Source organism: Sarcophilus harrisii, chromosome 1 (genome assembly GCF_902635505.1).
Source record: "Sarcophilus harrisii chromosome 1, mSarHar1.11, whole genome shotgun sequence".
NCBI classification, from domain to species: Eukaryota; Metazoa; Chordata; class Mammalia; order Dasyuromorphia; family Dasyuridae; genus Sarcophilus; species Sarcophilus harrisii.
Window position 1 is genome coordinate 456,566,464 of NC_045426.1, and position 27,285 is coordinate 456,593,748.

A 27,285-nucleotide genomic window follows, 5' to 3' on the forward strand; every position below is an offset into this window, starting at 1 on the left:
AATTGGGGATGTTTCTGCTTGAATATCTTTCTCCCTCAGGGTAAATGAATTTACAGAGAAAGGAAGGGAAATGACCAATGGAAATATTTTCACAGGAGGAGCTGGCAGACCCAGCCCATATTCTCTCTAAACCTAGATGTTTAAGTGAATCATGGCTAAAATAAAAGCACTATAATAAAGCAGGAAATGTTCCAATGAATGGTAAAGATATTTACTAGAAAGACTGCAAAGGATCAATTTGAACTGTGCTTTTGAAGGAGAAATTAACTGGAAGCCTCTAAAGGACTATGGATAGTGGAATATTATAGTCAGAATAAGTAGTGTGGAAAGTAATTCTAGCAGTATAAAATAAAGGAGGCTTTGATATGGAGACTTAGAGGCAAACAGAGAAGAAATGTTATTATTATATTGGGGATATACTGATGGGGGGGTCAACATTGAAAAATTTGAATTATTTTTCCTGAGACGGAAGTAGATGGATTTAGCAGTTGATTTAGGTTGGTGTTAAGAATTAATAGGAAGCCATTCTCCAGTTGAAAAATGGTCAAAGGATATGAACAGACAATTCTCAGATGAAGAAATTGAAACTATTTCTAGTCATATGAAAAGATGCTCCAAGTCATTATTAATCAGAGAAAATGCAAATTAAGACAACTCTAAGATACCACTACACACCTGTCAGATTGGCTAAGATGACAGGAAAAAATAATGATGATTGTTGGAGGGGATGCGGGAAAACTGGGACATTGATGCATTGTTGGTGGAGTTGTGAACGAATCCAACCATTCTGGAGAGTAGTTTGGAACTATGCTCAAAAAGTTATCAAACTGTGCATACCCTTTGATCCAGCAGTGTTACTACTGGGATTATATCCCAAAGAGATTATAAAGAAGGGAAAGGGACCTGTATGTGCACGAATGTTTGTGGCAGCCCTCTTTGTAGTGGCTAGAAACTGGAAACCGAATGGATGCCCATCAGTTGGAGAATGGATGAATAAATTGTGGTATATGAATATTATGGAATATTATTGTTCTGTAAGAAATGACCAACAGGAGGATTTCAGAAAGGCCTGGAGAGACTTACACGAACGGCTGCTGAGTGAAATGAGCAGGACCAGGAGATCATTATATACTTCAACAACAATACTATATGATGACCAGTTCTGATGGACCTGGCCATCCTCAGCAACGAGATCAACCAAATCATTTCTAATGGAGCAGTAATGAACTGAACTAGCTATACCCAGAAAAAGAACTCTGGGAGATGACTAAAAACCATTACATTATTTCCAATCCCTATATTTATGCCCACCTGCATTTTTTTATTTCCTTCACAAGCTAATTGTACAATATTTCAGAGTCTGATTCTTTTTGTACAGCAAAATAACGGTTTGGTCATGTATACTTATTGTGTATCTAATTTATATTTTAATATATTTAACATCTACTGGTCATCCTGCCATCTGGGGGAGGGGGTGGGGAATAAGAGGTGAAAAATTGGAACAAGAGGTTTGGCAATTGTTAATGCTGTAAAGTTACCCATACATATAACCTGTAAATAAAAGGCTATTAAATAAAAAAAAAGAATTAATAGGAAGAAAGAATTTTATGTATGTGTGTATATCTCCTTTTTTCTAATTCTAATTATATGTATATAATTCTAATTTCTAATTCTAATGAGAATAACAGGTGCAAATAGATGACTCAGGGTAAAAGGATGACCACAGATTTGGCTCTAATTATTTGAGTTAGGAGAAAGACAACTAAAGTGTCCTGAAGAAAAATACTTTAGGAAAAGAAATATTTGGTAATCATCCTGTGTAAGTGATAGAACATATGAGAATGGAAAAATCTCTCAAAGAAAAGAGAAAAATAATGATCCCCATTTGAAAGATTTGTGGTGAAGAGAAACCAGCAAAGACTTTGTTGTGAAACAGACCAAAGAATGTGAACATTGCCCTGACTAAAGAGTGGTATCTGGTACAGTAACAAAATAATATCATTGGAAGATTATGATTTCTAGTAGATATCAGTTGACATTTAATTCCCACTAAATACTGGTTATTAGGGCATCTAGAAAGCTATAGAGCACTGGGCCTGGAGTCATCTTCCTGAGTTCAGATCCAACTGCTGATACTTTCTAGCTGTGTGACCTTGGACAAATCACTTATTTTTATTTGCCTCAGTTTCCTCATCTGTCAAATGAGCTAGAGAAGGAAATGGCAAACCATACTAGTACCTCTGCTAAGAAAATCCCCAAATGGGATCATGAAAAGTCAGATGATACTGAAATGATTGAACAACAACAAAGGTGCTGATTAGTGTCTATGGAGGGGGAGAAGTTTATCCTCTCTCCCCAGAAATAGTATCTGTGGATTAATAGTCATGAAATTTTAAGCTGGGAGCCTAAATGACAGGCAAAAGAAATGATGAACTAGCTCTAAAAACTGGGAAACATTATGTTTTGTTTTTAGCCTAAGACATAATGCACAGAATACTGGAATTGAAGTCAATATGTCTAAGGTTGATATTGTCTCATTAATAGCTATTGCAGGCAGAATCAGGATGATGATGCTAATGATATTCACCAAATGGGTCTTTTATGAAGCTGAAATTAGGTGTGTGTCAAGTGCTTTGAAACTTCTGAAACACTTTAAGTGTCTATCTGTACTTCCGTTTAACTTGGCCTTTATTTCTTTTATCTAATGGATTAAATCTAATGGATTATCTAATGGATCTATCTAATGTATCTAATGCTACATAGAAAATAATTTAAAAGGGAAATTTATCAGATTTTTTTTACCTATATTCTTTCCTACATGTGGTAGAAATTGACTAACTTTGTGATTAAACTCATCACATAATATAAGGAAAAAAAAAAAAAAAGAAGAAACACACTACATGCACATCTGAATGAGCTTTATTGAAGCATATTTCTTTAGCCACCAGAGGTCTCAGTGGGGCTGGAGATAGGATAAGAAGGCCCTGATTCTTTTAAATGTTAAAATGGATAGATCTCCATTAGCCATCTGTGATCCTAGATCTCACCTTATAGAAGAGAGTGTGTGTGTGTGTGGGTGGGTGTGATAACTCCTCAGATAACTAATGGAGGCTTGCAACATTAAAAATAGGGTGGCTCATCAGATTTTTTTTCTTTTCTATGTACTAATGCTTGAACTATTGTAATAGTCCTCTGCTAGGTCTATCTGCTTCAAGTCTCTTCCCACTCCTTTCCATTTTACATTCAGTTTCCAAAGTGATTTACATAAAAGTGCAGATTCCTGTCACTCCCTATTCAATAAACTTCAGGGACTCTCTATTACCTTCAGGATCAAATATAAAATCCTCTGCTTGGCATTCAAAGCTTTTCATAACCTAATTATTTTTCTTTCCCCTTTCCAGTCTTTTTGCACCTAACTTACTCTCCTCATCCCCACTCATTTGCAGTTTAATCTAGTGATTCTTGCCTCCCTAATGTTCCTTAAACAAGACATTCCATCTATCCACTCTGGGCATTTTCTTTTGCCTTTCCTATGCCTAGAATGCTTTTCTTATTGCCCTCTTCATCTTTTCTTATTAGCTTCCATGGCTTCCTTTGAATCTCAACTATAGTTCCTTCTTTTTCAGATATTGTTTTCTAGCCTTTCTTAATTCTAATGCCTTCCTTTTCTAAAATATTTGTTTTGTGTTTTTTTTTTTTTTGTTTTCTGTATGTAGCTTGTTTGTACATTTGTTTGTTTGTAGCTTCCCCATTAGATTAAAAGTTACTTGATGGCATGGATTTTCTTTTGCCTTTTTTGTTACCCAGTGCTTAGCACAGTACCTCACCCATGATAGGGGCTTAATAACATTTATTTGAGTGACTGAGATACACAGGTATATTTAGTGTACACATATAATACATATATGCATGCATATATATATATATACATATATATACACATGATTACATATAAATTCGCACCTGAAAGGCTTTTTGAAGTTTTAATAAGCTTTAATCACTTAAAATTACATTAAAACTTTTGTAATACCCTGAGTTTCTTCAGCACAGATTTGGAAAGCCCACAGTTTTCTGGTACTCTGATAATAATATTTTAAAAACATCATAATATTATAATTGTAGATCAATTTTTAGTGTAGGCTTCTGAATATGCTTGATAATATTAAAATCCAAAAATAATTACCAAGATTTAATAGGTGTAATACATGGTTTCCAGTACTAAGCAACAGCAAAGGAGCTATAATCCTGGCAACTGTTCTCGAAAACCAACTCAAACTACTGAAAATTTTTTTAAAAACACTTCACAATGGGGGTGGGATGATAAATAAGGGTCAGTAACAGATTTACATTTGATGGATCCAAAATGAGGATCATGGTAGTAAAATTTTTAAAAGTTCATGTTCATCATTAAAGTAATGGAATGTGACCAAAAGTGGATGGCTGGATGAGAAATCTTAGAGACAAACATGGTGAAGAAGTCAAACTGTTTAACATTTGTCTTATTTTTTAATGAAGCAGCCACATTCCTATTTTGTCTAAAATTAAAGGCTTTTGTATTCCCTTCTATTCATAATAATATTGCTTCCCAACTAGGTAGTTTTTTGACTGAAATTCTTGCTAGTACTTCACAGAATTTTGACCATTTCATAATCATTCTTTCCTTAATAAGCTCTTAAGATTTTAAGTTCATTCTTAAGTCACCTAATTCTATATAAGTTCTACTTGCTGGATTCTATTTATGCTGCTAAGGTTATTAAAGGATATCTTCTCTCTGTTCCAAGGTCACTTCTACTTTTGTTCTAATAAACCAGGATATGAGTCATCTGGCAAAAATAGTTCTCATATCTCTATATATTTTCATATAGGTAAAACAAGTACATAACTCATTATACCTATTGAGGAGGGGACAGTAGGTGTCAATATTATTCTTTCTTTATGTACTTCCTAATTCTCAGATCTAGTTTTCAGCCTGAATGTGATTCTAAATTCTGTTATTCATTCATAGAAACTCTTTGTAGAGCAGAATAAGACCTGGTAGATAGCTCATCACATGGCTTTGTTTTATTCTCTGCCATGAAAATCTCTTTTCCCTTGTCTAGACTTTCTCTCTAGTGGATACTTTCATGATAATTTGCATAATATTCAGTCTTAATGACTTTCTGAGTTTTTTCATTCTATCCATGTTCAGCTCCAGCTATCATTTTTTTTCTTTTTTCTTTTTTTATTATAGCTTTTTATTTACAAGATATAAGCATGAGTAATTTTTCACCATTGACAATTGCAAAACCTTTTGTTTCAATTTTTCCCCTCCTTCCCCCCCACCTCTTCTTCCAGATGGCAAGTTGACCAATACCTATTAAATATGTTAAAATATAAGTTAAATACAATATATGTATACATGTGCATACAGTTATTTTTCTGTACAAAAAGAATCAGACTTTGAAATAGTGTACAATTAACCTGTGAAGGAAATCAAAAATGCAGGCAGACAAAAATAGAGGGATTGGGAATTCTATGTAGTGGTTCATAGTCATCTCCCAGAGTTCTTTCACTGGGTATAGCTGGTTCATTTCCCTACTGCTCTATTGGAACTGATTTCATTCATCTCATTGTTGAAGAGGGCCACATCCATCAGAATTGATCATCATATAGTATTGTTGTTGAAGTATATAATGGTATCCTGGTCCTGCTCATTTCACTCAGCATTAGTTCATGTAAGTCTCTCCAGGCCTTTCTGAAATCCTCCTGTTGGTCATTTCTTACAGAACAATAATATTCCATAACTTACAAATACCACAATTTTATTCAGCCATTCTCCAATTGAGGCATCTACTCTGTTTCAAGTTTCTAACCACTACAAAGAGGGCTGCCACAAACATTTTTGCACATACAGGTCCCTTTCCCTTCTTTTAAATCTCTTTGGGATATAAGCCCAGTAGTAACATTGTTCAGCTATTACTTTCAACAGTTTTAGATGACTAATAACTACTGCTAATTGGTTAATGCTAATCCCTGAAAAGAAAGGCTATTTCTTTTTTTAAGCATTAAAGCTTTTCATTTTCATAACATATACATAGATAATTTTCATCATTCACCCTTGTAAAACCTTGTGTTCCAAATATTTCCTTTTCTTTCCCCTATTTCCTCCCCAAGAGGCAAGTAATCCAATATAGATTAAATATGTGCAATTCTTCTACACATATTTCTATAATTATTATGCTACACAAGAAAAATCAGATCAAAAAGCGAAAAATGAGAAAGAAAACAAAATGCAAGCAAATAATAAGAAGAGTGAAAATATTATTTTGTGATTCACACTCAGTTCCCAAGTCAAATCTCTGGGTATAGATAGCGCTCTTTATCACAAAACCATTGGAACTGACCTGAATCACATCTCTGTTGAAAACAGCCACATCCATCAAAAATAGATCATCATATAATCTTATTGTTGCAATGTACAATGTTCTCTTGGTTTTGCTCACTTCAAGTAGCATCACTTCATGTAAGTCTTTCCAGGCCTCTCTGAAATCTTCCTGCTGATCGTTTCTTATAGAACAATAATATTCCTTAACATTCATATACCATAATTTATTCAGCCATTCTCCAACTGTTGGGCATGCACTCAGTTAAAGAAAGGCTATTTCATGAAGATTTGGTATACCATCTCTTGGAATTCTCATTCTCAGGACCAATGACATCCAAGATGCCTTCCCTGGAAATAATCTTCTAAAATTATTCACTAGATCATCTCATCTGGAATCTCATCTTCATCATCAGGATAAAGTCTCTCATAAAAACAATACAGTCCCCCCAAATGATCATTATATACATTCTCTACACCCAACTTTCTTTTTTTTTTTGTTTTTAGGAAATCCTTTGTTTGCCATTTAAAAAACTGCTTATATCCACAATCAAAGCAAGCATCTATATCCTTCCTTAAATTCTTTTCTTTATTCCTTCCTTCCTTTTCAGGTACTATTTGATCCCAAACCTTCTTGATTCCATTTCAGTACCTTTAATCACCATGCAGTGCTACCAAGGATAGATGAGAGAGAAAGACTACAGATTTTGTTTTAAGCAGATATATCTATCTATTCATGAGTACTTTCTAGCCATTTCTGAATCTGCCTAAGTATATTATCATCTAGCCTACATATCCCTATCAATTCTACAGAAAGACCATAGAAGATTTTTTCAAATGCTTTAATAAAATCTGAAATATCCCTAACAAACCTGTGCAAGGAATCCTGCCCCAAAGTGGGTAAAGTTTGACTTGTCAGACAAACTTGGCATGTTCTTGATATAGGATTATAGCTTTTCATGTCCATCATTTCATTTTCTACATATTTGGTAGCTGGCTTTTAAATAATACATTTTAGAATTTAGTCAAAGGCCAGAGTCAAACTCAGCAGCATATAATTTGAAGATGTTGTTCTCTTTGTCTTTGAAGAATCAGAACTTTTAAATTTCCCTATTTTGGAGATACTTTTCCTGTTCTCTATAACATATCAAAGATCATTTAAGTATAATCACTGGGATAAGAATGGAAACCAGATTTCTGATTTCAAGGACATAGAAAACAAAACAGGTGAAGAGAGGAAAAAACAGAAATGGGGGAATAATATTCCTTATGATAAAAATAATATAAACAAAGATGTTGATGAAAGTCATGTTAAACAGTGACCAAACTTGATCCCAGAGAACAAATAATCAAGGATACTTCCTTCCTCTATGTTGAGAGGTGAGAAGCTATGCTGCATATACTATATCAATTTTGCTTAACAGTTTATCTTTGTTCCCAGAAAGAATTTTTGGTATAATGATTGGTTATTATATTGGGAATTATTGTCATACAACTTTTTAAAAATAAGTTGACATTTTATCCTGTAGACAAGAGGAAACCACTAAAATCTTTTGAGTGAGAAAATATCATTGTCCTGTGCAGTAGGAAGATTATTTTGGTAACTATGGGAAAAATGGATTGAGAAGAGAAATGCCTGGAAAAGGACAACAAATTAAAGGATCATTGTAATAATACAAAAATAAAATGATGAAGGAATGAATTGATTTAGTTGTGTTACATATAAAGAAAGGGGAAAAGATACAGATGACTTTATAGAAGCAGATTCTATGAGATTTGACAAATATTTGGCTTGAGAGGGAACAATGAGGGAAATGGAAGTCAAAGGTGGCTCCTCACTTATGAGCCTGTAGATTAGAGGGTTGTGTGATCCATAAAAGAAACAGGAAACAGTGGTAAGGATTAGAGATAGGAAGGAAAATTATGAATTACTTTTGCTATATTTTAGATGCTGGAGGAACGTCCAAGGAAAGATATCTATTAGGCCATTGGAATGAAGGTTAAGGTTAGAGAATTTAAATTCTATAGAGACATCAGGGATGAACACATGCAAACTTCTGCAAAAAAGGTATTCATTGGAATAATGGGGCTGGTGAGATTAACAAAGAAGAAATTATAGGAGACCTAAGGAAGTAGCTTGGAGCATAGTCACTCTTAATGGAAGAAGGGAGACCTTTCAAAGGAGAGCAAGAAAGAACAGGAAAGTATAATACCACTGATTAAAGTAAGAAAGTGTATATAGGAGAAAAGGAAAATCAAGTTCTGACTGCTGCAGGAGATCAAAAACAACAAGAACCAAGAAATGTTTAATGATGAAAAACCAAATTAAAGTGAACAAAACTGAATATTTCCAAAAAATAAACTGAGAAATTAATGAGCTAATCTGAAACTTTTACTTGACTAAGAAACCTCTTTGAAAACTCTCATTTGATGGGTTTTTTTTTTATATTTTTGTATTCATGCTGGCATGCATTATCTACTAAATGAAAAGGGACTGGAAATGAAGCCCTCTGAAAACAATTTCTTCATATGGAGGTTGGGATATTTAGGGCAGAAGAAGAGGCAAGACTTGATATTCTTTATTTTTTTTTTAATTTAATAGTCTTTTATTTACAGGATATATGCATGGGTAACTTTACGGCATTAACAATTGCCAAACCTCTTGTTCCAATTTTTCACCTCTTACCCAACCACCCCCTCCCCTAGATGGCAGGATGACCAGTAGATGTTAAATATATTAAAATATAAATTAGATACACAATAAGTATACATGACCAAAACGTTATTTTGCTGTACAAAAAGAATCAGACTCTGAAATATTGTACAATTAGCTTGTGAAGGAAATAAAAAATGCAGGTGGGCATAAATATAAGGATTGGGAATTCAATGTAATGGTTTTTAGTCATCTCCCAGAGTTCTTTTTCTGGGAATAGCTGGTTCAGTTCATTACTGCTCCATTAGAAATGATTTGGTTGATCTCGTTGCTGAGGATGGCCTGGTCCATCAGAACTGGTCATCATATAGTATTGTTGTTGAAGTATATAATGATCTCCGGGTCCTGCTCATTTCACTCAGCATCAGGTCGTGTAAGTCTCTCCAGGCCTTTCTGAAATCATCCTGTTGGTCATTTCTTACAGAAAAGTAATATTCCATAATATTCATATACCACAATTTATTCAGCCATTCTCCAACTGATGGACATCCATTCAGTTTCCAGTTTCTAGCCACTACAAAAAGGGCTGCCACAAACATTCGTGCACATACAGGTCCCTTTCCCTTCTTTATAATCTCTTTGGGATATAATCCCAGTAGTAACACTGCTGGATCAAAGGGTATGCACAGTTTGATAACTTTTTGAGCATAGTTCCAAACTACTCTCCAAAATGGTTGGATTCGTTCACAACTCCACCAACAATGAATCAATGTCCCAGTTTTCCCACATCCCCTCCAACAATCATCATTATTTTTTCCTGTCATCTTAGCCAATCTGACAGGTGTGTAGTGGTATCTTAGAGTTGTCTTAATTTGCATTTCTCTGATTAATAATGACTTGGAGCATCTTTTCATATGACTAGAAATAGTTTCAATTTCTTCATCTGAGAATTGTCTGTTCATATCCTTTGACCATTTTTCAATTGGAGAATGGCTTGGTTTTTTATAAATTAGAGTTAATTCTCTATATATTTTGGAAATGAGGCCTTTATCAGAACCTTGATATTCTTACTTAAAGATGAATCCCTGAAAGTCTTGGATGGGCATTACCTGTTGATCATTGGGTTGGGAAAATGATGAAAAAGACAATTAGAAAGCATGTAACTTGTGAGTCAAAGAATGAAAATTCAAATCCTAGCTTTTACATATACTACCTATGTGACTTTAAGCAAATTCACTTAATCTTTCTGGGCCTCAGTTTCCTTATAACAAAATGAAAGGATTGGACTCGACAGCAACAATAACAATAACAATAACAAGAATTTACTTAGTGCTTACCATGTGCTAGGCACTATGTTATAATGATGTCTCAGGTCCTTTCCAACTCTAAATCTATGATCTTCCGAAAAACAAAAGTGACTAAGAAATTCCCCTGTAAGGAAAAGGTCATTTTGATGGAATATGATCACAGAAAAGAGTGCTAATATACTCTAACACTGCTCAGTGAAGACAGTAGGTATTTCTGCTCAGTGATCCAATCTGCTTTCAACACAATTTTGATTTGCCCCATTAGACTTCTACCAAGGATGTTTGAGGAGCAGGTAGGTGGCACAGTGAAAATAACAAAGGGCTTCGAGTCAAGAAGACCTCAGGTCAAATCTAGCTTCAGATACTTAGTAGCTGTATAACCCGGAAAAAAATCCCTTAACCCAGTTTACCTCATTTTTTTAAATCTGTAAAATAAAATAGAAAAGAAAATGCAAATGACTCTAGAGTCTTTGCCTAGAAAATTCCAAATGGGCTCACAAAAAGTTAGATATGACTGAAGAGTTAAACAACAAGGCTTGTAATGAGAAAAGAGTATTGCACATTTTCTATATTTTCAAATTAAACATTTAATTTGGGGCTTTTTTGTTCATGTAACTACTATTATTTTATGGTCGTCTTTAAGACTGAGTTGGGAGTTAGTTGCCTGAGTCTTTGGACCAAGATTCACATGGAGATGTCTAATGCCTTGCTGAATGCAATTCATAGTTGTTCTGTTTTACCATGAGTTCAGTAGAAAGAACATTGAATTTAGAGACAAATAACCTGGGTTACAATCCTAGTTCTATTACTTGCTTGTATGACTTTGGGTAAACCACTTAATCTTTTTGGAACAGTTCCTCAAACACAAACTCATCAATTTAGATAAGTGGTTTCTAAAGTTCTTTCCAGGTCTAAATCCTAGAAACATTAGATTAAATAATCCAGTCCTCTAGATCCACATTTTTGCTGCCAGTCTTTTTGTTCTTTATACTAGAAGGGACAGCGGAAAGAAGAATGAACTTGAAATTAAGGGTCTTGCATTCAAATTCTGGCTATGCCAATTTTGTGGTAAATTGTTATCATTCAGTCAGTTATATCCAAATTTTTGTGACCCAATGGATCACAGTGCACCAAACCTTTTATCCTTCACTATCTTCCAAAGTCTGTCCAAGTTTGTATTCATTGTCTCCCTAACACTATCTATCCATCTCATCCTCTGCCAGAACCCTTTTTTTGGTTTTCAGTCTTTCGTAACATGAAGATCTTTTCCAATGAGGCTTGTCTTCTCAAGACAATAAGTCTGTGTGACCAAATTATGTTAATTATCCTTCTCATTATTCTGATCATATCATATAATCAATTGGGATTAAGTTTCCTCATCTGTAAAATGATTGGATTGGACAAGATAGACTTCGGCAAATTCCAGACCCAGAATTCCAATGAGGCTAAAACTCATGTCAGATTAGTAGCTCAGAAAAAACAAAACAAACAACAAACAAAACTAAGTGGCAGAGGAAACTTAAACTATTAGTTAAAATAGTTTTAGTTCTCCACAGATTTTAATTGTCTTCCTTGAATGCTGCTCATTAGTAATTGTTTCCTTTGCACTTGAAATCAAGGTTCTTCCAAATCTTCAGACCTTTATTTTATTCACTAGTTTCTCTTATTTTGTCTACCTGAACTGTCTTTGGGGGACCTTCTGTTCTTCTTGCTTTCCTTAAATTAGCTTTAAAGTTCAGGTAAATCTTAAAATCCTTTATTTGCCTAATTTTTTCTTCAGTACAAAGCTCTCCATTCATATTAATCATCTTTAATTTAATTACATGAGAAAATTCTGTCTGCATTGAAGAATAAAAGATATATATATATATATATATATATATATATATATATATATATATATATATATATATATATATATATCTGCTTCTCCCAATACTTAGGACTTTCACTGTGACACTATCACCTAGGAATCAAATAGTCAAATTTAAATTTAAGAAGAAATAAAACTAAGCTCCATTTTCCATCTTTCTAGTGTTAATTCTTGAGATTATGGTAGCATTTACCAAAAAGATGCTTCCTGCAACTGAGGAGACATTGGTTAACTTAGATCAAGCCAGAAATTGACCTATCCAGCCATGTTCCTGAGGATTCCTGGAACACAGGTCAAAAACTGTAGTACTGCACAGTTACCACTAAGTGTCAGCCACAGAATAGTCTATCGGCAAAGGTTTTGTTTTTCAGGCTCAGCTTTCAACCTATTTTATATTGTGCGGTTATTCAAAGAGTGAATTAAATGAGCACACAGTGAACTTTCTGACCCTGATCTCTTTAGATTCCAAGAAAAGAACAAATATCTGTAGCTTCCTTCTCCCTTAGAGCCTTATTTATTTATTTTGTTTCACTTCATTAAAAATTGGTCCCCTGTTACTTTTGCTTTATTCAACTATGATATTCACTAGGACTAATCTTTTAAATAGCAAAACTGTGATACAGTATTTCCACTTATAAATAATGTATTCCCAGAAACATTGAGTATAGGGAAATCAAACCAAGAATATATCAATTTGCAGAATAAATTTGAAACAAAAAAAAGCAAAACAAAGTCAAACCTGATCTGAGGAGGGACAGTATTAGATACTGCAACTTGCCACACACTGGTGCTTTCCTTCATACTGTGGTGAAAAGAGTTTAGTCCAGATGACTTACAAGGGACAGGGATGCAACTAAAAAAAAAAACCTAAGGTTCATTGTGACATTCCAAAGAGCATTGTCATGAAATATACTCACTTTTGGATGAGAGGAATTGTAATAGATTTTCCTCTGCTTGTTCTGTTTATTTTCTACTCCTAAATACCTAAATATATTATATTCCTTAGACTAGGGAGATTTTATTTTAATATAATGAATTTGATCTTAGAGAAATACCCATATGTTCTCAAATAATTTGAAAAATGTGCCCTGACATTAAGAGTTAGAGAGTGCATTCAAATACATTCTTGATTGTAAACTCCATAGTCCAAATGGTCAGTCAATAGCAAAGAAAAATCAAGCTGCATGTTTTTAGGGATTAGAATTCTACTATTAGAATATTTGCTACAAAGACAAATTTAGCTCCATCATTTTGATTATTTCAGGGTAATATACTTGTCTTCCTAACTTCATATTTACTGATGATAGAGAAAAGTAATTTATGGATCTTTGGTTTGTTTCATGGCTGGGCAAGTTGTATGGGATTAAAAACTTGCTAGTTAAGGTAATGAGTAATACAGATATGGATGATGTAGAATTGGCTATAAATGATGGCATCACAAAGCTGAAGAGGGAAGGGATAATAGTTTTAAGAACCTAGGACTGCAGCAATACATCAGGAAACTGGATAGCTGAGCAATCAATCAATAAGCATTTATCATGGGCTTGAAGTGTACTAGACACCATGCTAAATACTAGAGATGCAAGAAGAAAAAATGAAATAATCTATGCTTTTGCTTAAATGGTACTAGAAAAGACAATAAGTACATACATAATTATACAAGCATATACAGATTAATAAATACAAAGTGATTAGATACAAAGCTTTAAATGCAAGGTCCTAGCAATTGGAGTGAACAAGAAAAGCTTCATATAGGTCAAGTCAACAAGCATATAGTAGCACTTACAATGTGACCCTCATTGTGCTGAAGTATTAGGGATACAAAGAAAGAATAAACAGCCTCAGACCTCAAGGAGCTCACATTCAATGGGGAAAACAGAGTTCAAATGATAATGTACAAACAAGCTATATACAGGAAAAGTTATAGGTAATTTCAGAAGGGAGGTATTGGCATTAATAAATGCTAACTAAATTAAAGAAAAATCAAAAGGGGTCTTATTTTTAACAAAAAGTAATATTTTAGCTGACACTTGAAGGAAGGCAAAAAAGTCAAGAAATAGAGATAAGAAGGAAGAGAATTCTAGTCATGAACAGCCAATGAAAATATATGGAGTCAGGAGACAAGGTATCTTATTCGAGGAATAGGAAAGGGGCCAGTGTCATTGACTTATAGAGCATATGGAGAGGAATGAAGTGTAATAAGACTAGATAGATAGAAAAAGGACATGTTATGAAAGGCTTTAAAAGCCATCAGGATAGTCAATGAGTTGTGTCTTGAAGGAAGAGAGAAGTCATATGAGATGGAGATAAAGGTGGAGTACATTTTAGGCATAAGAGAATAGCCATTGCAAAGTTGTGAAAAAGAGAGATAGATATTTTCCCTTGATGGCAGTGTACAATGTGATGTAATATCCAAAGACAATGGGAAATTTTTAATAAGTTGGGACCAAGTTGTATAGGGCTTTAAAGACCAAACAGAGGAGTTAATATTTTGTCTTAGTTGCAATAAAGAACCCCTGAAACTTATTTAATAGATCAGTGACAGTTATACTTTGAAAAACTCAATTTGGCAGTGTGTAGGATGGATCAAGTGGGGAAAACCTTGAGGCAGGGAAACCAATTAGATTCTTAAAATAGTCTAGGTGAGAAGTGATGAAAACCTGAACTAAAGTGATGATTGTATTAGTAGAGAAAAGTAGGAAAATTAAATACTTGATATAGAGATAGAAAGTGCAAGCTTTGTTAACATACTTGTTATGGGGAGGTTAGGGAAAGTGAAGATTCTAATAATGATGAAATAATTTACTTGGGATACTTCATGAATGAATAAATTAGTGAAAAAAAACATTTATTAAATATACAACTCATGGGGGCAGCTAGATGGCACAGTGGATGGAGTGCTGGCCCTGAAGTCAGGAGGACCTGAGTTCAAATCTGGTAATACTTTCTAACTGTGTGACCTTGGGCAAGTCACTTAAATCTAATTGCCTCAGCAATGTATATATGTATATACACACACACATACACACACACATACATATATACACCCTACATAAAGGACTTTGCTAAATTCTGAAACCACAAGACAGCAGGATACACAACATAAACTAGTTTCTGATGTCAAAGAGCTCACATTCTAGTAGAGGACACACACATATGGAAAGTTTCAGCTTCTAAGCAGATAGGAAAGCTCCATGGTCCTTAGGGTACAGTGGCAAATTAAATGAGAATACCTTTTCTTTAATGTCATTTCTGCCAACAAAAATATATCATTTTCTGATGTCAAACCATTTGACAATGCCAAGGACTTTGGTGAAAAGAAATCCCTCTTCTGCATCTTCAGTAGCTGTGGCTGTAGCATCTGCAGATATAGTTCTCAAGCTGGATCTCCACAGGAGTGACTTCCCAATGTAACAGCTGAAGGTACTGTGCTGGTCATAAAGCTATTTCCCAGACTCTTAGGTTCAAGTTCCTGAACCTAATGGAATTTGAAGAAAGATGGTGGTTAAGATGATTATCGAAGCTTGACTTTCCCAGAACATGATGCCTCCTTTCTATCTTCTAGGATATCTTACAACTTTATTTAAACTGGCTCTCCTGCCCTATGGGAAATTATTAGTCTCTTCTCTCCAAGTATGATTTTCCCAATGGTGCCATTGACAGAAATTGAGAAGTTTGAGAAGAATGGATTTGGAGGGAAAGATAAATTCAGTTTGTTATATTTTGGGTTTGATTTGTCTCTGACATATGGACTTTAAAGTGTCCAATAGATTGTTGGTAATATGGAACTGAAGCTCAAGGGAGAGACAGGCTAAATATAGAGGTTTGTCAGTTATTTCTACAAAAATGATAGTTAAATCCATAGAAATCTCACGAAACTACCAAGAAAGAGAGTGTGGAAAGACAAGAAAAGAGGTCCCAAGACACAGCCTTCAGGAAAACCTGTATTTGGGAGGAAAATAGGAGATTGTGTCAAATGCATCAATAAGTCAAAAAAGATTATGAATGAATGAGAAAACATTTATTAACCTATTTAACAATTAATCAACAAACTTTTATAAAGTATTTGTTAAATGCTGGGTAAACAAAAGAAAACAAAAACAAACCTAACTTAAAAGACCTCATAGTCTAATAGTGCAGACAACGCATAAAAGTTTTTTTTTTTTTTTTTTTTTAACTGCAAGGCAAATGAATGGAAAGATTCCATGATCTGTAGGGTGCACAGTAAAAATACATGGTAATGACTATTCTTTAGTGTCATTTCTGTTAAGAAGATTATCAACAGAAATGTCTGACTTGAACTAATTATACTTTGGTGTTAAGAATTATACTTTATGTATTGATACTTGCAAAGAACATAGAAGCTCTAGTACCTAGAAAAGTAGTTGCTAGATTTTATCTCCAATGCGGTTCTTACCAGTATAATAGTTGACAATAGAACTGTTGGCTTGAGGATGCTGCCAATCCCAGGGATTTGGGGATTATTTGCCTAAAGGTAGAAATTAAATTGGTATTCTTGATGACAATAAAATAACCCCATCTGCATAGTGATTCCTTTATTCAGTGTTGGTAATTAAGCCTGAGCTAGAAGCAGGACCTGAAACCTTGCATAAACTGTTAATCCCAAAATTCTTGGTCTTCAGCCACCTCTATTGCAATCTAAAAGGAAGTAATAATGATGACAATTATACCATCATTTATAACCTTGGGAAGAACAGTTTCAGTGGTGTTGTAATGTCAAAGTAAGATTTCAAAGGGCTAAAGAAGTGAAAAAAAAAAGATAGGTAGTTGAACCAATGAATGTATTTAGCTTCTTTCATGTATTTGGCCTAGAGAATGAAGAGAAATGTAAGATTATAATTTGAAGGGGTGGCGGGTTTATGAAAGATTATTTTCTGAAGGATAAATAATGGGGGAGAATTAGATTTAGAGAAGACTATGGAAAAGAAGCAGGAGACAGGGAAAGGTAGAAGAATTGAGAAAATGAGGGTGTGACTGAGATTGCAAGCTGCTGAGATGGGAGGTAAAAAGAACAAGTACTATACAGATACTATAATTTACTACTGGATTTTGGGTATAGACCTGAATCTTATACCATCTGCCAAGATGAGGTCAAAATGGATATATGACCTAGATAGATATAAAGTGAAATATCATAAGAAAATTAGAAGAACATAGAACATTACCTATTATCTATCATACTTATGGATAAGAGAAAAAAATTATGAATAAACAAATGGAAAGCACTGTGAAATGTAAAATGCAGTAGCACTATTAATTTAAAAAGGTTTTGAACAAATAAAACCAATGTAGCCAAGATAAGAAGAAAAACAAAATGGTGGGGGAGAATTATAATTTTTCTTCCCTTCTTAGCAGTAAATCATATATTTTTACAGGCATAAGGGTCCTTAAATAAAGAAGATTTTTATTTCTATACTGCTTTAAGTTTTACAGCAACCTCTATAGATAGGTAACACAGATATTATAATCTCCATTTTACAGAAGAGGAAATTGAGGCTCTATGAAAAAAAAAAAATAAGTTGCTCAGGATTACACAGCTAGGTGGTACCTGAGGCAGGATTTGAACTACTTTTCCTGAATCTAAAACCAGAGTTCTTTTTCTACAATGTCACACTTCCCTTCAATTTTTTAGTTACATTTACTTTAATTATCTCCTTCATTTTACAGGTAAGGAAGCTAGTTGGTTTAGGTCAAATAACTTGCCCAAAGCCACATTATTTATCCTTTGTTTTTGAAGAGGATCAATGAAATCACAGGGTGAATTGGATTAAGTTAAGGCAGAGTTGAACAAAGTTGCCAGCCTCATTTTCTCTTACAGATTTACTGAATCCCAGTAGTAAGACAAAAGTCAGGATCATTGTCAATGGCTCAGGATGCAGGGATCCCCTTGGCCTATTTACTCTCTGATCCAGCTCTAAGTGTTCTGCAGAGTTTTCAGTCACTTTCCTGGATAATGGAAGTAATTGTTCTGATCTATCCATTCCACCAGGGAAGTCTTCACATCTTTGGGGTAGATACCCCAAAACTCACTGATGGATTCAGGCTTGTCAGTTACCCTTAACTTGATTTAGCTTGTCTGCTATGATGAGTTTATCAAGGTGTGACCATTCATTACAAATGGCATGGTTTTTTGAAGCCATGGGTGAGAGTTGGGTAACAGGTAGACATTAATGGTGGATGAGTAGCCTTGAAAAGGACACATTAAAGCCTTCATACCAGAGATGCTTATCCTCCCTGGATACCATATACATCCCTTCCCCCCTACCAATCACATAGATGATTAGTGGCAGACCTAGTATTCAAACACAGATTTCTTAAGTAACATTCTTTCCAATATATCAATATTGTGAATTCCCACAAAACCATGGAAATCTAAATATTCTTGAAACATGTGGAACAAAGATATAATAAACCCTCAATGTTTTTTTTTGTTGTTGTTGTTGTTTTTGTTCATTGGATTCTTTTTTCAAAACTCTAACATTTAGCAAAAGGACTTATACTGCTTCTATTATCAATTTTACCAATTCTATTCTTAAAAAGAATACAGAAATTTCCAGGTGTTATAGGAACAAAATTATTTGTGGTTCTGTTGCCTGAATCTGCAATGATACTGAGTTCCAGAATGAAATTATTCAAGCTCCACAGAGCTCATTCAATAAAGCAAGAGACACCATCTGACTAATGCTTTACACATATCATTTCACTTCCAAATGTCAAGTACTATTTTTTTAAACTGTAAAGTAGTTAACAACACACACACACACACACACACACACACACACATACACACACACACTCACACCCAACCACCCTTCAAATGTGTTTAAGCTAAGGGATTCACATGTATAGAAGTTGTGGCTGTAACTTATTCACTTCTCACGTGTTTGACAAATATTGGTTTATTACCAAATTGCAATTCAATGGAACCCATATCCCATTTTAAAGGGCCACGTGAACTTTTCTTCCCAGTGTACCATGTGTGTGTCTATGTGAGTGGGGTGGGGTTGGGGGTGTTGTCCAATATTGCAAAGATATAATTCCATTTCCACAGCTGCTCTTGGCAAGAAATATTCCTCTCATTTTGATCTGCTTTAGTTCAGGAATGTTTCTAATTGTGACTTTTGAGCTCATTTGATGTACTTACAAGGGACATGACAAAGAATTTCTTTCCAGTTTCCTGCTAGGTAAGTCATCAAACTGAATTAAAGGATCATATTTTTGCATGTCAGCAAAACCAAAATCAGTTTGTTGAAGAAGCTTATCCCAACCTGAAGTCAAGAAATATCTTTGTCTTTTAATTTAAACTAATATGTGTGGATTTTAATTTAATGCCATCAATATATTAAGTTGTTGATCTGTAAACTGGCTGAAGTCCATAATTGGTCTGGTATATATTTTAATTGATTTATGCCACCCTTCTCTATCTCCTCATTCTTTTTCAAAACTTAATTTCTCTCTTATTTCTCTTCATAACACATTCCTAGTTATCAAGAATTATTATCAGTAATAAAGTAGGTGAGAAGAAAGAGAAGAGAAAATGACACCAAAAATCAATGGTAACTTGGTACATTTCTCTTGGCAAGAATGTCTAACAGTAGTCTGTATAGTACTTGTTCTTGGGAGGAACAAGCAAAATGGATGTAAATATATACACATGATCTTCCTACTGGTTCTATACACCTGGATGCGTGCTTCCTGGAAAATCCTGGTGGTGATTGCAGAAGAAGCCTCATCTTGACTATCATTCTTGCTCCTAGGCTTCCTTGTTTCCTTGTGTTTAAAATAAAGAAGAGTTGTGTAGTGAAAAGATTCATGATTTATAGTTAGGAGATTGAGGCAGCATATATAGGATAAAGAAAGAACAATGGATCTAACATCAGAAAACCCAAGTTTAAATCTCACATCTGCCATATATTAGCTATTTGATTTGGGGGGATTCACTTAGATTCTCCTGGTCTCTGTTTTCTCATCTGTAATAGAAAAGAATTATATCCAAGACCCTTTCCAGATCTGATTCTATGATCCTATGCCATAATTTCAAATTCAAGGTCTGCTATTTACCACCTGTGTGACTTGTGTGCATGTTATTTTACCTGTTAGTCCTTCAGATGCCACACCAATAAATTATGTGTGTGTGTGGGGGGGTCATTTTAGATCAAAGATTCTTAAACTCCAGGTATGTGACCCCATGGAGTCATATTGAATGTGGGATTCATGAAATTTATGATTTATTATCAGTAAATATTTGATTTGTATACAAATCTTACATACCTATATACTCAGGATTGTGTAAAAATTCCTTGGGAGAAAAAGGATCATGAGTGGAAAAAGTTTAAAAAAACCCTATCTAGATAATCTCAAAATGTAGCTCTCACTTCCATAAAGATCAGGAAACTAAGGCATTGCCAAAAATATTTCTTTTAATGTAGTTTGTTATGATTAAAAATACACTATTTTCAGAGACGCAGAGACCTGATGTCATTAATTCACATAAGGGGTGTTGGAAGGGATCGCTGAAGTTGAAGTTGTCTAGTTTTGGCTAAGCCACTGATGAGTCCTGTAGTCCTATACAAACCATTCTATCTCTCTGGGCCTATGTTTCCTTCTCTGTAAAATAAGAGTTGACTAAATGATCTTTAATTTTCTTTCAAATTCTAACAGCATGAATCTTTAAATTCCCATTGTTCCTATATTTAAATGTCTCTAGAATTAGGAAGAGTACATTTTTTCTAAATTATTCCAAGATTATTGCATTCTTCTTAAAGTAGAGAATATATCTCATACTGCTTTGAATTGCCCCTAAACAGTGCTGTACACCCTGGCAGTCAACATTTAGTAGAGGCTGAACGACCAATTGACCACTCTAAAATGGCTCTCCTGAGGTGATCAAGATGGTTTCTCATATATTATCTCCATTATAATTCATTGTCCAAAACTGGCTTAAAAAATAATTTTTAAAACACAATAAAACTAGATTTTGAACTTCATTGGTAATAGAGAATTCTGGGATGAGGAAAATTCTCTGTTAATGAAAAATCCCCTGTTAACAGAGGAAACTCTTGTTAAGTTGCTCTACAACTTAGAGCCTGAGAGAATTGCTTGTGACATTGAGAGGTTAAATCATTTGCTTTAGGTCATATAGCCAATATATGTCAGAGGGCCAAGCTTAGCTTGAACCCAGGTTTACTTAATGTGGACACTGGTGCTATAACCACTGTCTGTGTAATCTCTGTCTTTATATGTCTTTCTGTCTCTGTTTTTTTACTATCATTCTCTTTGTCTCTGTATATCTGTTTCTGTCTGTCTCTATTTCTATCTCTCTGTTTTCCTTTATCTTTTTGTCATTTTATCTCTCTCTCTCTCTCTCTCTCTCTCTCTCTCTCCCCCTCTCTCGGTCTTTGTTTCTGTCCCTGTTTCCATCTCTCTGTCACCATCTTTTTAATCTGTCTTTGTCTCTCTTTGTCTTTGTATATCTCTGTCTCTCTCCATGACTGTCTCTCTATATCTATTTATCTGTATATCTCCATCTCTTTGTTTCTTTCTCTGCCTTTCTTTGTGTCTCTCGGTCTCTATCTCTGTCTTCCTGTGTGTTTTTTGCTGTTTCTATCCCTGCCTTTGTGTGTCTGTCTCTCTGTATCTCCTCTAATTTCACTGGTATATAGTGAACTCCCAATTTAGACATTTTCTCTATAATGCAGAATGTCACCTATTTTGCAACTTATAGTCTCATACTTGTTTGGGGTACTAAGAAGTTAGGTGATTTGCCCATGGTTACCTATTTAGTATATGTCACAGGTGGTACCTGAACCAAGCTCTTACTGATTCTAAGATCACCACTCCGTGATGCCTATTCCCAAAACCTGGCTCACTCTTTTCTCTCAATACACATTCTTTCCTATTCTATCACTTGGTGTGTTCTTAGGTTATGAAAGATAATTTTAATAACTGAGTCAGTGTGGTACATTGGAAAAGGGCACTGAATTGGGATTTGGAGGAATTGGGTTAAAAGCCCACCTTTATATATCAGTATCTATGTGCTTCTGTGCAAATGAATTTCTTCAAGTGTAAAAGGAGAGTTTGACTAGATGGCCCAAAGTCCCTCTGAGTGTTAAATCTGTGATTTTGTGATAATCCCATAAGCAAAGTATGAATAAGAATTTTTTTTAATTTCCAGAAATGATACATTTTATATTTAAATATAGTATAGTATATAATTAATATATATAAATAAATATAATAAAGAAAACTTTATAGTTGAAGTTTCCACAACCTTATATGAGGCTCATTGGTTGAATATTTAGTACATAAGTGCTCCAATCAAGAGAACTTTTTGATTAAAAGTTAGCTAAAAAATTAGTCTTTTTGTTTCATTCTTATTAAAGAATTTTTTTCTTGAAAAGCATTATTTACCATTTCAACTTAGTAAATTGAATACATATAAAAAAATCTTTTGTGATTGGGAATCTTATGGGAAACTCAGGCTCATTCTTTTCTCAGTTCTTAGTTCTCATTGTAGAATGATGCAGCCATAGATGTTCAGGGTCTATTGTCTTTATTGATTATAATAACGCTTCTTAAAATGGGCTTGTGACCCCAAATGAGGTCATGTAGCTGAATGAAAAGGTCATGAAATTATGATTTATTACCAGTAAATGTTTGAATTATATTCATATTTTATATATCTATATGCCTGGGATGGTGTAAAACTTTCTAGGGCTAAAAAGGGTTGCAAGTGGAAAAAAGTATTTTATTTCTTCTTCTATTAATCTGGACAATTTACATTTTTATAAATATTCACCCATTTTACTTACATTGCCAGTTTTATTGGCATGTAATTAGGCAAAATAATTCCTAATATTTGCTTTAATTTAATTTACATTTCCCCTTTTTAAATTTTTTTATTCTGGTAATTCTGGTTTTCTTCTTTCTTTTAAAAATCAAATTAACAATTGGCTTACCTAAATACTTAACTTTTCCTTTAAGGGTTTTGATGCTTTACCACTTGGTTCATTTTAGCAAAAATTTGTTTCTATGCTTATCAGTTTTAATTAGATTTCTTTTTTGGCTTTTCTTTTTTCTGATATCATGATTGCCTTTTTTTTTTTTTTTACTCCAATCAATGCTTAATAGTTTCTGCTCTAGCCCCTTATCTTAACTCTGTTTCAAATGCATTTTTTTTGTAAACAAAATATTGTTGAATTCTAGTTTCTAATTTGTTCTGCTATTCACTTCCATTTTATGGGTGAATTCATTGTATTCACATTTACACTTATGATTAGTAATTATGCATTTCCCACTATTCTCTTTTCTTCTGTTTATCCCTCTCTCTTTTTATCCTATCCTTAGTTCTATTTTGCTTATAATTAGTTTTCTTTTATCTGACTTCCCTTTTATCAATCCCTCTTTCTCATTTTCCTTTCCCTTCTTCCTTTAATTGAGTATATATATATTGTGTGTATATACACACATGCATGTATATGTATGTATATGTGTGTATGTATGTATACAATTTCTCTCTATGAATCACTGAGCTTTTATGCTTCTTTTTTCCATTTGACTACTTTTGCTTTTTAAGGAGCTATTTTCATCAGTGAAGTTTTGTACCTCTTTTTTCCATTTGGACAATTCTATTTTTAAGTTGGTATTTTCTTTGGCATTTTTTGTGACTCTTACTGAGATGTTAATTATCTTTTCATAATTTCTTTTACTTTATTTTCATTTCTTCACCTAACTTTTCCTCTCACATTCTTATTTGAGTTTGAAAATCATCTTTACCTCTTCTAGGAATTCTTGTTGTGCTCATTTTTTTTCCCTTTTAGGCTTTGCTTATAACTATTTTGATTTCATTATCTTCTGAGTTTGTCTTGATCTTCCCTGTCACTATATTAGCTTTTTATGGTTAGGATGTATATTTTTCTTCAATTTCCATACCTAATTTTGATGTATTACTTTGTTAATGTTGTTCTCTGTTTCCTGTGTGTGTGTGTGTGTGTGTGTGTGTGTGTGTGAGTGTGCTTAGGGGAGGAGGGAGTAGAGGCGGAGGGACATTACCTTAATTAAGCTTTAGGCTTTTTTCACACTTCTGGTTTCAGAACTAATTCTGAAGGTTTGGAAGTTTTTGGTGCTTTTAAGTTGTGGTCTCTGGAGAATTGTATTAGCTGTTTTCCTTGTCTAATCTATTTCTTATACAGGAAGAGCCCTAGATCTTTGATTGCATTCAATATGTTCCTTAAGGGTCTTGTCCATTGGGACTGAAAGTGATACTGTTCCTCAGAGATTCTACTCACTCTTGACCCAATATATTCTTCCCTGTTATTTTGCTATACCCTCTAAGTGGGTATAGACAATAGAATTGCCAAACAATTGACCCTCCGGATTCCTTCTCCCTCTGGACTTAATTTGTTGCTTTTTACCCTCAAACTTTGATACATAAATAAACATAAGCAAGGAGCATGTAGTCCTATATCCTGTGCTAGCACAAGGATCCCCTGTAATCTTTTTTTTTTAAACCAGTTTCCAGGTTCACTTACAATCTGTGAATTTCTCAGAGTGCTATTACTTCTGTTTCTATCACCTAGTTCCACCACTGATGTTTTATCCATTTTATCAATAAAACTATCCATAGTTATGCCATGTTTTATTTAGGACAGCCTCCTTCCCTGTGCTACAGATTTCTCTTTCTGACCTATTTTATTTTGGACTGGGAAAAACATTGACTCACTCTGACTTTTCATTGCTTCTACCACTCCAGAATTTTATTTGACACATTATTTTAAAGTTATTTGGAGGGGAATATCGGAAGACCTCACTTGAACGGTTTTTCTACTCCAACCCCTGAAGTCTCTCTACTCTGCCTTCCATAATGCTTCTCAAGATCACCTGAGTTTTCTTGGCCGTCACATAATACTGTTGACTCATGTTAGGCTTACAATCCACTGACATTAATCTCCACAGACATATTTTGGACCAACCAAATTTCACCTCCTTAATAATACATCATAGAATTTTGCCAGACATGCTAGCATATGGTTTTCAGATTAGGTGCTCTTTCTTTTTTATAGCACCAGGACATTTGGTTGTTTTTAGTTCCTTGGTACCTCTACTATTTTCCATAACCTTTAAAGGATCTAATAGTGGTTCAGCAATTACAACTGCTAATTTGCTCATCTGAGCCTACTGACTTGAACTCATTAAGGGAAGCTAACTGTTCTCTTATTATCTTCTTAAATAGCTTGGGTATCAAAGGACAGGCAGTTAGTTATTCTTATTCTGTTTTTTCCAATCCAAAAATTTTTCTTTTTGTGAGATAAAACAGCACCAAAATAAGTTGAACAGTTCTGTCTTCTCTCCATCACATATTTATCATCATCACATCTATCCCAAAGTTGGATCCCAGACTGAATATCAGAGTTGGAAGGAGCATCAGAGGCTATCTAGTCTAAATGATATTTCATCATTGGTGTGATTCATAACTATTATAACATGTATAGTATGGTTTCCTTTTCACATGATAAATACCCAAATAGGTTATACCAGATTGAAATACTATGTGGATTCATATCTTCTCAAAACTATCATTTGTGTTCATCACATTTATTTTTATTAGTCTAATAGGACAAAATTAGTTCAAAACAGAGGTATTTAATAAAAAAGGGAAATAAGAAAAGAAAACAAACACAATTCCCATGTTATCCTCATGTCATTTTCCCACACCCCCAATGTTTTTTCTAGTGCAACCACATAAGACATTTATGGGAAGAATGATCACATCTTGAAAACAAGTGGGGAAGAACAAATGTTAGGCATTAGGAAGAAAGGAGGGCCAATGAACCAATCAGCCAATAAGCATTTATTATGGTACACTATATTCCAGATTCAGTGCTAAGGACCAGGGGTAGAGAATTAAAAAACAATATAATATAAACTCTCAAAAACTTATATTCTATTGGTGATGTACAATAATGATAATAATATCAATAATAAAATCATAGATATATAAACATATACAAAATAAATACAAGGTAATGTGGGGAATATTAGCCATGAGGGAGATCAAGAAAGGCTGCATAAGGAAGAACAAACTTGATCTAAGCTTTGAAGGAAATAGGATTCCCTCTCTCTTCTTGGTAGCAGAATAAAAATATTGATGAAGAGGCAGGTTTTTGCATTTATATATCTATAAAATTTTCAGTCATAAATTGCTTGAAACAAGTTTACTGTCAAGCTTCTGTGTAATCCATAGTAGTGAAATCAAAAAGGATTATCTGGATTTCAAAAACACATGCATATTAATAGGAGGGGGAAAATAAAGGGGAAAAAAATCCTTAATTGGAATGACTTCAAAGCATCTCAATTGTCTCCATACTTTGCTCCAAATTCCTTCTTTTATTACTAATGTATGGGTAGGCAATAAACTGTAGCACCTAAGTTTGAACCCTGCCCTTGATGCTAAGTTTCTGCTGCTTTTATGAAGTGTCCTTAGACTTCCTTCTTCTGCTTAAATTATCTGTAGTATAATCTGTTGACAATAGCATTTCTGTCCTTCTTGTGTTGATCTTCACTTAAATACTTTCCACCACTAAGATATGCATCATAGGTTCCCTCATACTCAGATTTTCCCCTAGGGTTAGTAGGACAATAAAATCATAGGCTGTTTAGATGTTTTCCCCTCTTCCCATTTCTCCAGCATTCCTGGAAAACAGATTATTTGCATTCCTGACTATCTTTTGGGTTAGTCTTGAGACCTCATTAAGAAATACCAGGATTGGTTGTGGTTTATGATGTCCTAAATCAACTTGACCCTTGTAGTCATTATCAAAGAATACTTTTGTGGAAAAGGGGACCATCATATTCTTCCAACATAAACTGCCAACCATTACCAATTGGTCAGGAAAGTGAATTTAGAAGAAAATTTAAGGCACTTAGAAATAGAAGTAAGTATCATTATAAACCATACGGTTCATGCGCCTCTGATCTGATCCTGATGAAGACATTCCAGGATCTTGAACCCAAGAGCCCTGGGGACTGCAATGCATCCCAGGTCTCTGTGCTTATTTTCAGCTCAAGCTCT